The 13583-nt window shown below is 46.4% G+C and overlaps 1 protein-coding gene and 1 long non-coding RNA gene across 3 annotated transcripts in view; both read right to left on the minus strand.

The window, feature by feature from the left end:
* The window catches only part of LOC122377734 (surfeit locus protein 1-like), a 108142-nt gene extending 106710 nt beyond the window's left edge, over positions 1-1432 (minus strand). Inside the window, exon 1 of one of the 2 annotated variants that reach the window (XM_043358118.1) lies at positions 1177-1432. The gene's annotated coding sequence lies outside the window, so the exon portion shown is untranslated. Of the gene's footprint in view, positions 1-1018 lie in introns of both variants that reach the window. The other variant, XM_043358110.1, reaches the window with a different exon arrangement.
* A 1856-nt stretch (positions 1433-3288) lies between these two features.
* LOC122377751 lies at positions 3289-6685 on the minus strand. The gene is made up of 3 exons (XR_006255917.1): positions 6282-6685; positions 4894-5015; positions 3289-4161 (listed from the first exon to the last, which is right to left on the minus strand). It is a non-coding gene; the product is annotated as an uncharacterized LOC122377751 (long non-coding RNA).
* Between the last annotated feature and the right edge of the window lie 6898 nt (positions 6686-13583).

Genomic DNA, 13583 nt, shown 5'->3' on the forward strand with positions numbered 1-13583 from the left:
TCAAGACGCTGGTGCGCCCCCACCTGGAGTATGGGAACATTGTCTGGGGACCCTTTAACAAGGAAGACCAGCTTCTTGTGGAGCGAGTACAGCGCCGAGCTACCCGGCTTGTCGCGGAGATCCGTCATCTTCCGTATCAGGAGCGCCTCAGCAAACTCAAGCTTCCATCCCTGCTCTACAGACGACGCAGAGGTGACGTAATCATGGTGTACATGCTGATGAACGACCACCTCAACCTGGCAAAGGACGACTTCTTCCAGCCGGCTCCTTCTACAAGCACCAGAGGTCACTCCATGAAGCTAGCGAAACCGACAGCGCTGACAAGAGCTCGGAGAAACCACTGGAGCATCCGGGCGCTAAACGACTGGAACTCCCTGCCTCCCCACGTCGTGACGGCGACCTCTGCTAACGAGTTCAAGAACTGGCTTGATAGTCACTGGTCTGATCATATTTATGACATACCTACTTAAGCTAGAGCAATAACCGAGATTCAAGGAGCTCGATGAGAACGGGTCCAAAAGGCCTCTGGCCTCCCAAAGTCCCGCCAACAGTAAGGTGAGGTAAGGTAAGGTAACTGAACTCAGCTCAATGATAAAGCATTGCGATGCGTCTTAAGTTTGTTTTGTTTCCATTGAAACCCAATGTGCCGACGAGCGCAGCATGCTGCAGCACTCTACCCTCACACACCAACCTAATGCTACATATTTGGGTATTAGTAGAGCAGACGTCACACAAAGGTTTTCCAACCAAGGAAAGGCGCCATACCCGGACGTGCTTCTTTCTAGGAAAACCTAAACAAACCTAACCTAACCTGACCTAACCTAACCCACAACCTACAACCTACAAACCTGCAACCTACAACCTACAAACCTACCCTACAACCTACAAACCTACAGCGCCTCTCCTCGGTTGGAAAACCTTCAGGTAATCAACGGCACCACAGTTGTAGATCGGAACTTTTCTGCACAACTATCCGGTTGCCTGCCTGACAAATAGCAAAAGGTAAGAACATACCTACCTTGACCCGACCTAACCAGTTGAAAGCATGCGACGTGACCTAGCATTTGCAATGTAGCTTGTTAGCTTTCAATAGCTACTGAATGCTGAAAGACATCATCTAGAACAACACCTCGGAATATAAAAAAAAAAAACACAATAAATACGAAACAGACTCACACTTATGTAACGGAAGTTAGATGTGGCCAAGGATGTGGCACATCTTGCCCACATTCATCAACGCCCACATTTACCGGGGTTACATGAGCGATCCGTTCCAAATACGCACTACGCTAATGCGCATCAGCTCCCCACAAACGGATCTACGGCACCGGTTACATGAGACTAATTCGTTTTATCTACGTCAAACGGATCTTGTTTGGCTCACCCGGGCTGACCCCTCGACGACCGGTAATTCGCATCACAAACGGAATAGGATTAGCGTACAGTCATGGCGCAGTTGCGGCATTTACCGGGACGACTGAGCTAAATTTTAAATACTTATATCATTTGATAGGCTCAAAAACATTTAAAATTAACATGAAATCAAAAAATGAAAACAAAGTTTTCTTGTTTTAAGTCAGTGGGCACTGATTCGCCATGCAGCGACAGCAGGGTGGTCAGAAAAAAATATCTATCAAAATATTTCATTCATTTTATTTCACATGCAAAGACTAAACCAAAATACCAACTTTTTTTTGCTATTTTCTACGAGGCAGCCAATAAAAAAAATGCTTAGTATTTTGCATTTTGACGCTTCCAGTCAGCAAAGAATAGTTCTTGTGAAATACGGCCCGAATCGTGTGCCTCGGACGTTTCGGTTACATGAGCCACAGTGTATATAAATACAGTGTCGGCAAATGAGCCTGGTCACGTGACCGGCGGACTCGCTGTTTTTCGAGGGATCCGCACGTGCGGTTGTGGCGGGGGCACCTCCCGGTAACTGTGGTGCCGACTCGCTCTCGGCCCCCATAGGGATACAATGGGACCTACTTTTTGATTAGCTCTCCTGACTAAACTAGGACGAATTTTTCAAAGATACAACTAGCACCACATGCAGTCGTGTGTAAGCTTTCTAACGGTACCAAAAATATATTTTTATCGGCAAAATTGAATAAGTACAGGCCCATTTTAGGTTCGATTCGCGCTTATGACGGAAGAGAAGCCACCACTAATTATAAATACAACGAGCAAGTGTTGGAAACCGGAGTATAAATGCAGTTTTGAATTACACTAAAGCCATTTTCAGTCACTACAACCGATGAGTGGAAGTGATCGGTGTATTAGGTCACCCGTTACCGTTAGGTATTACTTTTTAACTACCTACCAACAACACCCATAGGTATTGTTCTGATCTATTCCAGACTACAAACTAAGGTTTTGTGTTGAACTGTGCCAGAAAGAGCAGTTAGATCAAATATGGATACGAAGGTAAATAGGACTATGCGAGCATCCATGTTGATACGTTTATGCTGGAGCTAGTAGTTGATAGGTGTTCCGTTCTATTGATGCGGGCAAACAACGAATCGGGGTTGTCATGGGCGAATCTATAGGTATAATTGTGTCTTGTATGAAACATGCACGGTATCTGCAAATACTAGAATGCTGCTGCTAAGCTGAAAGAAGGCTCAGCCGGACTTTTATACTATGAACCGGCCATGTTTAGTTTATGCCGGGCTCGAGGGTGCAGTGTTCGTCACGGGCCAGCCAACCCACAGAGCACAGCCCAGCCCAAGCGGGGCCCATGGGCGCCGAACCCAGCCCAGCTCAGGCCCATTGAATTTCACACGCTTTTCAGGCTTTTATGGCGGTCGCCGGAATAGGCAAATGGTAGATCAACTCTTCAAAAATTGTTTCAATATCTACTTCGCTGGGAGGAAATGAGCTTTGATTGTCAAAAAATGCAAAACTTTGCATTTGTTACAGGCACAACATCCGAAATGCAACATGTGCTTACAGTTGTACGCCCGTCCTTAACATGGTTGTCATGAAAGTTGGGGGAGGGGGGAGGCGGCCGCACGTTGAGGGGTCACAGTCCGGTATTTTGACGCCCCCCCCCCCCTTTACCGCCTGAACGGGAACCTTCACTCCATCCCGTCCTCTGTATTAACCGCCTTTAAGGCTTAAGCCCGCCCGATGACCCTGCCGTTTTCAAAGCCAACCTGAGCTGAGCAAGATAATTCGGTGTAAACGTCTACAACTGCAGTGAGTTGTGTACAGTCCCGGTGTTCCGCTACAACATTATTGCACCTCTCGTTTTCGCCATCATCGACGCCGTGCACTTCCGAAACATGGATGCTCCGGGACAGTTTGAAACAAGTAGATGTCCTACACGGACGCTTTGCACATCCAGTGTCTATACATATTTCCATATTTCAAACAAATCGAGCAGACAATATTATAACGAAACAGCGGCGTACAGCGTACAGCGTGCAGCGGGGATATCTGAACAATGCACCATACATGACGAAGAGCCAGCAGACCCTGGTGCAGCTCAAGACGGCGGTCGTTGATACCACTCTTGTGCCTGCGCCCAATGCGCGCCAACGTTGGCGGGGGGGGGGGGGAGCAGTGAGTCATTCAATACGTTGAGCTACTTTGAACATGTCCCATAGCGGCCTGACAGTAGCAAATGTGTGTTGGCTAGCTGCGCAACTGAGTAAATTTTCACACAATTTTACTTCCTTTGATTTGCAAATCCTTTTATCTGGTAAACATGCTTGAAAGTAGAATGATAATGAAGTGATTCAGTTTTTGGAAACGTTTCAGAACAAAACATATTAAAACAATGTCTCATACGTATTATCAGAATAACAACAAAGACCGCCGGCCATCGGTCATGAACACCGTTCACCTGTCACTATCACTGCCAGTGGAAACGCACACACACACGCGCGCACACGGACACACACGTCAGCCGCAGTCAGTTACAGGTAAGCTCCCAGAGGCCTCTCCGACGGCGGCCGGCCGGCTCCCAGAGGCTGCTCCGACAGCGGCTGGCCGTGGCTCCCAGGGACTGCTCCGACGGCGCGGCGGCTGTCGCTACCAGGGGCTGCTCCGACGGCGCCTGGCGCGCCGCTCGCAGATCCTCCTTGGAGTTCTAGCGCGCTGATGGTGGCTGTGTGATCCGCTTTCCCTTTCTGAGCTTGGTGTAGCACAGGCGACCTGCAACCACATCACAAAAACTGAGTTTGTGAATTTGAATCAACTTTGAACTGAACCACAACTATTATGTTTTTTATGAAGATTTACCAAACCAACAATTTCAACTTCCACACTGCGCTGACAGGTATACACATAATACACAAATAAAGGCTAAAACCGTTTTTCCACTTCTTCCACTTGTCATCAATACATTTTGCCCAAGATATGAGTGTGCAACAAGTAATACATATGACTAGCCTGCTGCATCGCTTTGATGGCTTCGTGCAAAATGTAAACCTAAAAATTTCGCTTTTTCTGATTTATGGTAGGTACATCACTTTTATGCCAATTTATTAACTTTTTGGAAGGTGGCATTGTCCCTTTAACACAGGCAAGCCCTTGCCGAGCCCGGCATATGCCCGGCCTCCTCGAGCTTAGGCCCGGCAAAAGTCCGGCGGGTCCGATTTTAAGCCCGACACCGGGGCCCTGTTTCACCGGTGATAGCAGCACGATGCTTTTACACGTGTCAAATTGGGTTTCCATGGAGACATGAACAGGCCCATTGCTCCAACACTACCACAAGTGTGACGTCAGCTCGCGCAATTTGATAGCAGCGTGGTAGCAGCGTCCCGTGAAACACCGCCCGGGCCCGTAGGCTCAAGACTTGCATCATTACTATGCATATACTGGTATGGTAAGCAACCTGGCATATGAGTTGGACTCAAACAATGAAGTTAAGTGGCTAGTGCTTACCGGAAACGAGCAATCTGGTACCCGATGTCCCGTTGTACTGGAAGAGTGTTGGGATGCAGCTGCCCTCCTCAAAATGACAGGAACAGAGCTGGGAAGTGCTCCTGGGAACTGCATCTGCACGTCTGTAAATGACAGATGCAACAAATGTAACAACTGGCATACTGTTCTTGCAAGTGGACTTTTACATACAAAATGCCTTGTGTTAAGAGGTAAGATATTGACTCAGACAGCACAGCCACAGCTTCTAAACAAGATGGTATCACTGACACTGTATCATGTTATTTTGGCTCCAGAATCCAGAATCAGAAGGTTGACATCCTCACCTAGCAATCAAAATGTAGCTAATTGGCTTTATATCAATGTGAGGTGCTAAGAGTGAACAATTATGATTATTTACAATGCTTCAGAACATGGTCAAACCCTAACTAACCCAACCTACAGTGGTTCGCTAGCAACATTCGTAGCACGTCTTTTTTGTACATAGTAACTGGAATATATGCTGGGTAAGAGTACCTACATCTTTTCTTTTTTTTTGTTAAAGAGGTATGCATTTGGCCTGTAGCCTATAACACACCTCTTCAACCAAAAATATTTTCCTTACCCATCCCAACACATCCCTTAGAGCTGCCTGCGGCATTACACTCAAGGGATTACCAGGTCAAAGCATTACCTTCATTAGGTAACTTGTGATAAACATGATAAGCTTTTAATGGATTTCATGTTCTCTTTCCTGTAATTAGTTTTATGCAATGGATTTGATTTGTTATGCTCATTATGATCAGCACAAAAATAAAACCTATATATAAACAATATTTTCTGTATTTTAATAAAAGAATAACTATATTTGGTAGTAGTAAAGCAGGCGTCACACTTCTTTTTGCAACCAAGGAGAGGTGCTGTAGGTTAGGTTGTAGGTTCTAAGTTGTAGGTACCTAGGTTGTAGAGTTTAGGTTGTAGGTATGGCTAGGTCAGGTTTAGTTAGGTTTGTTTTGGCTTGGTTCAATCAGAAAGCATCTCTGGGTATAGCACCTCTCCTTCATTGCAAAAAGTAGTGTGACGCCTGCTTTACAACTACCCAATATTCTATAGAAAATATTGTTTGACGCGGAAGCTTGCATTGATTAATCATGTTGTAAAATTCAAACCCATTGGCTGTTAGCAGCATGCTGATTAGCTGACGATGACATGGCTGCATTCCTCAGCAAAGCACATATTCCTCAAGAAGGCACTTTTCAGGACGAGAAATGGAATCTTTGCCTATGGTGATCATTGGGCTGTAAAAGCTCCTGGTTTGTGCTTGTCATTACATAACATTTATTACATTTATCATTACTACATAATGTATTGCATTTATCAATACAGCTAACAAGGACACATCTGGATCTTACCTGACAGCCCTCACCCAAGCGACCCTCATCTTCTCCTCTCTTGGAAACCTTCTAAATGTACCTACATCTTGCAGCGCTGTTGTGGTGGCTGCACCCAGATGCAAAACACCCTGGCATGCTGCTTGCTAACACAAAACTGAATCAGAGTAAGAGCTCTGCAATCTGCAATAAAATACTAGGCAGGTCACAGCAAAATACAAGAGAAAAGATTGCAAATCTGATACAAGCTTAAAATTGTATAAGATTTGGAGCAAGCAGTTTGTTGACGCCATCAAATGTATCAACCACGCAGTATTTGTCATCAAATTTTGGTGCCGAGTCAAGGTCAAATGTCACGTGACATTTGGCCGACAGTTGACATGAGCGATCCGTTCCAAATACGCACTACGCTAAATCGCATCAGCTCCCCAAGAACGCATTCAGTGCACCGACTACATGAGCAAATTCGTATCAGTGACGTCAAACGGATCTAGTTTGGCTCTCGGCCCGATGCGCATTACAAACGGAATAGCATACAAATGTGGCGCACTTCCGTAGCAATAGAGGTGACTAAATTAAAAATTTATTATCTTATGTCTTTTTTGCATTTAATCTGCTCAAAACATTCTCAATTAACTTAACAAAAAAAAAGTTGAAAATAAAGTTGTCTTGCTTTGACTCATTGGGCAATTGCCTCTCTTGATTCGTCTGTAGTGCTGTCAGAAAAATGTTTCAACTGAAATTATGTGGATATTTACTATTTGGTTTTCATTATATTTATTGTTGAAAACTTGACAAAATACCGACATATTTTTTAAATATTATTTCAAGAGAAGAAAATGAAAAAAATACCTATTATTTTGCATTTTAATGTTTCTTTTTGCGAAGAAATAGTTCCTGTAATACGTATCTTGGTCCTATTCGCTTCTAAGCCTCTTTCCCAGCGGATTTTGTTCGGACCACCGATTCGTATTAGCAGGTGGATACATGAGTCGGTAGTACGCTCCTGATTCGCATTAGCGGTGAATCCGATCGTGATACGTATTTGCTTTGCTCATGTAACCGCGGATCGGATCGCCGATTCGTACTAGCAGGTGGCTACATGAGTCGGTAATGCGTTCCTAATTCGAATTAGCGGCTAAATACGTATTTACTGTGCTCATGTAACCCCGATAATTCAGCCGGGAGCTCTGTTCGCACCCTGTTTATTTATCAGCAGGCTGCGAGCATGCCGCTACTTCTTGGCTTCTCATTGGTTGAATTCAAGTGGTCTATTCGCTAGACCAATGAGAGGCCAAGAAGCGGCAGCAATAACAGATTTAGCACAGGTTCAGCACAGCACAGATTCGGTAGGGGGAAAAAAGGCCCCGGTAGAGGGAAACCTTTATGACCCGTTTTCCCCTAGAAATGACGTCACAAGGAAGTAAAAGACTACACCAATCGAAAGCTTCCGTTTACCCAGACACAGCTGTGCAGTAAAATTTCACTTTTTCCCCATAGGAAAGTTTTTACGGGAAAATCAAAATTTTGGGTCAGTGGGGGGTCCCTCCCGATTTCGTTCAAAATCGGCACACGGGTGCCCCACCACCAGCCGAGAAACTTTCCCCAAAACGGTCCCCGTTGCATTGACGTTTAAGGTCCGTAAAGCCCCGTAAACTCGAAAAAAAATCCGTAAATTCGCCCTTGTACGGCCACAAACGGGCCGCTAGGGTGAGAATGGGTATCAAACGAAAGCAAGCTCTCTTTTACCCAGACACAGCTGTGCAGTGAAATTTCACTTTTTCCCCGTAGGAAAGTTTTTACGGGAAAATCAAAATTTTGGGTCAATGGGGGGTCCCTCCCGATTTCGTTCAAAATCGGCACACGGGTGCCCCACCACCAGCCGAGAAACTTTCCCCAAAACGGTCCCCGTTGCATTGACGTTTAAGGTCCGTAAAGCCCCGTAAACTCGAAAAAAAATCCGTAAATTCGCTCTTGTACGGCCACAAACGGGCCGCTAGGGTGAGAATGGGTATCAAACGAAAGCAAGCTCTCTTTTACCCAGACACAGCTGTGCAGTGAAATTTCACTTTTTCCCCGTAGGAAAGTTTTTACGGGAAAATCAAAATTTTGGGTCAATGGGGAGTCCCCCCGATTTCGTTCAAAATCGGCACACAGGTGCCCCCCCCCCCACCAGCCGAGAAACTTTTCCCAAAACGGTCCCGTTGCATTGACGTTTAAGGCCCGTAAAGCCCCGTAAACTCGTAAAAAATCCGTAAATTCGCCCTTGTACGGCCAAAAACGGGGCGCTAGGGTAAAAATGGGTATCAAACGAAAGCTCTCGTTTACCCAGACACAGCTGTGCAGTAAAATTTCACTTTTTCCCCGTAGGAAAGTTTTTACGGGAAAATCAAGATTTTGGGTCAATGGGTTGTCCCCCCACGATTTCATTCAAAATCGGCACACAAGTGCCCCACCACCAGCCGAGAAACTTTCCCTAAAACGGTCCCCGTTGCATTGACCTTTAAGGCCCGTAAAGCCCCGTAAACTCGTAAAAAAAAATCCGTAAATTCGCCCTTGTACGGCCAAAAACGGCGCGCTAGGGTAAAAATGGGTATCAAACGAAAGCTCTCGTTTACCCAGACACAGCTGTGCAGTAAAATTTCACTTTTTCCCCGTAGGAAAGTTTTTACGGGAAAATCAAAATTTTGGGTCAATGGGGGGGGGGGTCCCCCCGATTTCGTTCAAAATCAGCACACAGGCGCCCCACCACCAGCCCAGAAACTTTCCCCAAAACGGTCCCGTTGCATTGACGTTTAAGGCCCGTAAAGCCCCGTAAACTCGTTAAAAAAAAAAATCCGTAAAAATCGCCCTTGTACAGCCAAAAACGAGGCGCTAGGGTAAAAATGGTTATCAAACGAAAGCTCTCGTTTACCCAGACACAGCTGTTCAGTAAATTTTCCCTTTTTCCCCGTAGGAAAGTTGTACGGGAAAATCAAAATTTTGAGTCAATTGGGGGTCCCCCCCCCCGATTTCGTTCAAAATCGGCACACAGGTGCCCCACCACCAGCCCAGAAACTTTCCCCAAAACAGTCCCTGTTGCATTGACGTTTAAGGCCCGTTAAGCCCCGTAAACTCGTAAAAAATCCGTAAAATCGCCTTTGTACAGCCAAAAACAGCCGTTTTTGTACAGCCGTTTGATACCCAATTTTACCCTAGCGCCCCGTTTTTGGCCGTACAAGGGCGAATTAACGGATTTTTTACGAATTTACGGGGCTTTACGGGCCTTAAACGTCAATGCAACGGGACCGTTTTGGGAAAAGTTCGCGCTAGGGTACAAATGGGTATCAACCGAAAGCTCTCGTTTACCCAGACACAGCTGTGCAGGAATTTTCACTTTTTCCCGTAGGAAAGTTTTTACGGGAAAATCAAAATCTTGGGTCAATGATTGACCCAAAATTTTGATTTTCCCGTAAAAAACCTTCCTATGGGGAATAAGTGAAATTTTACTGCACAGCTGTGTTTGGGTGAACGAGAGCTTTCGTTTGATACCCATTTTTACCCAAGCGCCCCGTTTTTTGGCCGTACAAGGGCGAATTTACGGATTTTTTACGAGTTTACGGGGCTTTACGGGCCTTAAACGTCAATGCAACGGGGACCGTTTTGGGAAAAGTTTATCGGCTGGTGATGCGGCACTTCTGTGCCGGTTTTGAACAAAATCGGGGGGACCCCCCATTGACCCAAAATTTTGATTTTCCCGTAAAAACTTTCCTATGGGAAAAAGTGAAATTTTACTGCACAGCTGTGTCTGTGTAAACGAAAGCTTTCGATTTGTGTAGTTTTTTACCTCCCTGTGACGTCATTTCCAGGGGGAAATCGGTCATAAAGGTTTCCCTCTACCGGGGCCTTTTTCCCCTACTGAATCTGTGCTGTGCTGGATCTGTGCTGAATCTGTGCCAACTTCCGTTACATATAACTTCCTTATATGGGGAAAACCGACAGCACGCTGATATAAAAACAGCGACCGAAGTCGAACAGGGCCCCGAACTACATCTGTCAATTCAGCAGCAACGAATGTCAGCCTCACAGCAGCATATTTCGGGGTGTTTCAATTTGGCTCAAAACTGGTATATAGGGCCTCATCGATGCGCTGATTCCGGAAATGTACCTCTTTGCGGTGATATTTTGCACCGTTAGCGAGTTAACGACCAATTGACATTTAAACGAGAAACGGCTGGGTCTTTCGATTTGGCTGAAAATTGATATCCAGGGCCTCCTCGATGCGCTGATTCCGAAAATGTCCCTTTTTGGGGTGGCATTTTGCACCGTTAACGAGTTAACGACCAATTAACATTTTAACGGGAAACGGCGGGGTCTTTTGATTTGATGTAACGGAAGTTGGCACAGATTCAGCACAGTTTCAGCACAGCACAGATTCAGTAGGGGAAAAAAGGCCCCGGTAGAGGGAAACCTTTATGACCCGTTTTCCCCTAGAAATGACGTCACAAGTAGGTAAAAAACTACACAAATCGAAAGCTTTCGTTTACACAGACACAGCTGTGCAGTAAAATTTCACTTTTTCCCCATAGGAAAGTTTTTACGGGAAAATCAAAATTTTGGGTCAATGGGGGGTCCCCCCGATTTCGTTCAAATCGGCACAGAGGTGCCGCATCACCAGCCGAGAAGCTTTTCCTAAAACGGTCCCCGTTGCATTGACGTTTAAGGCCCGTAAAGCCCCATAGACTCGTAAAATATCCGTAAAATCGCCTTTGTACGGACCAAAAAGTGGTGCTATGGTAAAAATGGGTATCAATCGAAAGCTCTCGTTTACCCAGACCCAGTCCTGCAGAAAAATTTCACTTTTTCCCCATAGGAAAAAATCGAATTTTTGGATCAATGGGGGGTCCCCTCCGATTTCGTTCAAAATCGGCACACGGGTGCCCCACCACCAGGCGAGAAACTTTCCCCAAAACGGTCCCCGTTGCATTGACGTTTAAGGCCCGTAAAGCCCCCTAGACTCGTAAAATATCCGTAAAATCGCCTATGTACGGACCAAAAAGTGGTGCTATGGTAAAAATGGGTATCAATCGAGAGCTCTCGTTTACCCAGACCCAGTCCTGCAGGAACATTTCATTTTTTTCCCCATAGGAAAGTTTTTACGGGAAAATCAAAATTTTGGGTCAATGAGGGGGCCCTCTGATTTCGTTCATAATCGGCACACGGGTGCCCCACCACCAGACGAGAAACTTTCCCCAAAACGGTCCCCGTTGCATTGACGTTTTTGGCCCGTAAAGCCCCCTACACTCCTAAAATATCCGTAAAATCGCCTTTGTACGGACAAAAAGTGGTGCTATGGTAAAAAGGTGTATCAATCGAAAGCTCTTGTTTACCCAGACCCAGTCCTGCAGGAAAATTTCACTTTTTCCCCATAGGAAAGTTTTTACGGGAAAATCAAAATTTTGGGTCAATGGGGGGTCCCCTCCGATTTCGTTCAAAATCGGCACACGGGTGCCCCACCACCAGATGAAAAACTTTCCCCAAAACAGTCCCCGTTGCATTGACGTTTAAGGCCCGTAAAGCCCCCTAGACTCGTAAAATACCCGTAAAATCGCGTTGTGAAAAATTACCTGGAAAAGTGAAATTTTCCTGGAGGACTGTGTTTGGGTAAACGAGAGCTTTCCATTGATACTCATTTTTACCATAGCACCACTTGTTTGTCCGTACAATGGCGATTTTACGGATATTTTACGAGTCTAGGGGGCTTTACGGACCTTAAACGTTAATGTAACGGGGACCGTTTTGGGGAAAGTTTCTCGCCTGGTGGTGGGGCACCCGTGAGCAGGGCTGCGGAGTCGGAGTCGGAGTCGGAGTCGGAGTCGGTTGGAGTCGACAGTTGTGACCGGAGTCGGAGTCGGAGTCGGAGTCGATTTTAGAAACCCGAGCCGGAGTCGGAGTCGGAGTCACCGAAAATCTGTCGACTCCGCAGCCCTGCTAGGTCTGCGGAGTCGGAGTCGGGAGTTGGAGTCGGTCGGAGTCGACAATTCTGCTCGGAGTCGGAGTCGGAGTCGGGGCTGGTTTTTGAAAGCCGGAGTCGGAGTCGGAGTCGGAGTTGCCGAAAATCCATCGACTCCGCAGCCCTGCCCGTGAGTGACCCAGGGCTGCGGAGTCGGAGTCGGAGTCGGAGTCGGAGTCGGTCGGAGTCGACAGTTGTGACCGGAGTCGGAGTTGGAGTCGGAGTGGATTTTAGAAACCCGAGCCGGAGTCGGAGTCGGAGTCACCGAAAATCTGTCGACTCCGCAGCCCTGCTAGGTTTGCGGAGTCGTAGTCGGGAGTTGGAGTCGGTCTGATGAGTTGACAATTCTGCCCGGAGTCGGAGTCGGAGTCGGAGCTGGTTTTTGAAAGCCGGAGTGGGAGTCGGAGTCGGAGTCGCCGAAAATCCATCGACTCCGCAGCCCTGCCCGTGACCCTATTTTGAACGAAGTCGGAGGGGACCCCCCATTGACCCAAAATTTTGATTTCCCGTAAAAACTTTCCTATGTGGAAAAGTGAAATTTTCCTTCAGGACTATGTCTGGGTAAACGAGAGCTTTCCATTGATACCCATTTTTACCATAGCACCACTTTTTGGTCCGTACAAAGGCGATTTTACGGATATTTTACGAGTCTAGGGGGCTTGACGGGCCTTAAACGTCAATGCAACGGGGACCGTTTTGGGGAAAGTTTCTCGTCTGGTGGTGGGGCACCCGTGTGCCGATTCTGAACGAAATCGGAGGGGACCCCCCATTGACCCAAAATTTTGATTTTCCCGTAAAAACTTTCCTATGGGGAAAAAGTGAAATTTTCCTGGAGGACTGGGTCTGGGTAAACGAGAGCTTTCGATTGATACCCATTTTTACCATAGCACCACTTTTTGGTCCGTACAAAGGCGATTTTACGGATAATTTACGAGTCTAGGGGGCTTTACGGGCCTTAAACGTCAATGCAACGGGGACCGTTTTGGGGAAAGTTTCTCGTCTGGTGGTGGGGCACCCGTGTGCCGATTCTGAACGAAATCGGAGGGGACCCCCCATTGACCCAAAATTTTGATTTTCCCGTAAAAACTTTCCTATGGGAAAAAAGTGAAATTTTCCTGGAGGACTGGGTCTGGGTAAACGAGAGCTTTCGATTGATACCCATTTTTACCATAGCACCACTTTTTGGTCCGTACAAAGGCGATTTTACGGATATTTTACGAGTCTAGGGGGCTTTACGGGCCTTAAACGTCAATGCAACGGATACCGTTTTGGGTAAAGTTTCTCGTCTTGTGGTGGGGCACCCGTGTGCCGATTTTGAACGAAATCGGAGG

This window comes from Amphibalanus amphitrite, unplaced genomic scaffold (assembly GCF_019059575.1).
Source record: "Amphibalanus amphitrite isolate SeventyFive unplaced genomic scaffold, NRLGWU_Aamphi_draft 000006F_arrow, whole genome shotgun sequence".
Classification (NCBI taxonomy): Eukaryota; Metazoa; Arthropoda; class Thecostraca; order Balanomorpha; family Balanidae; genus Amphibalanus; species Amphibalanus amphitrite.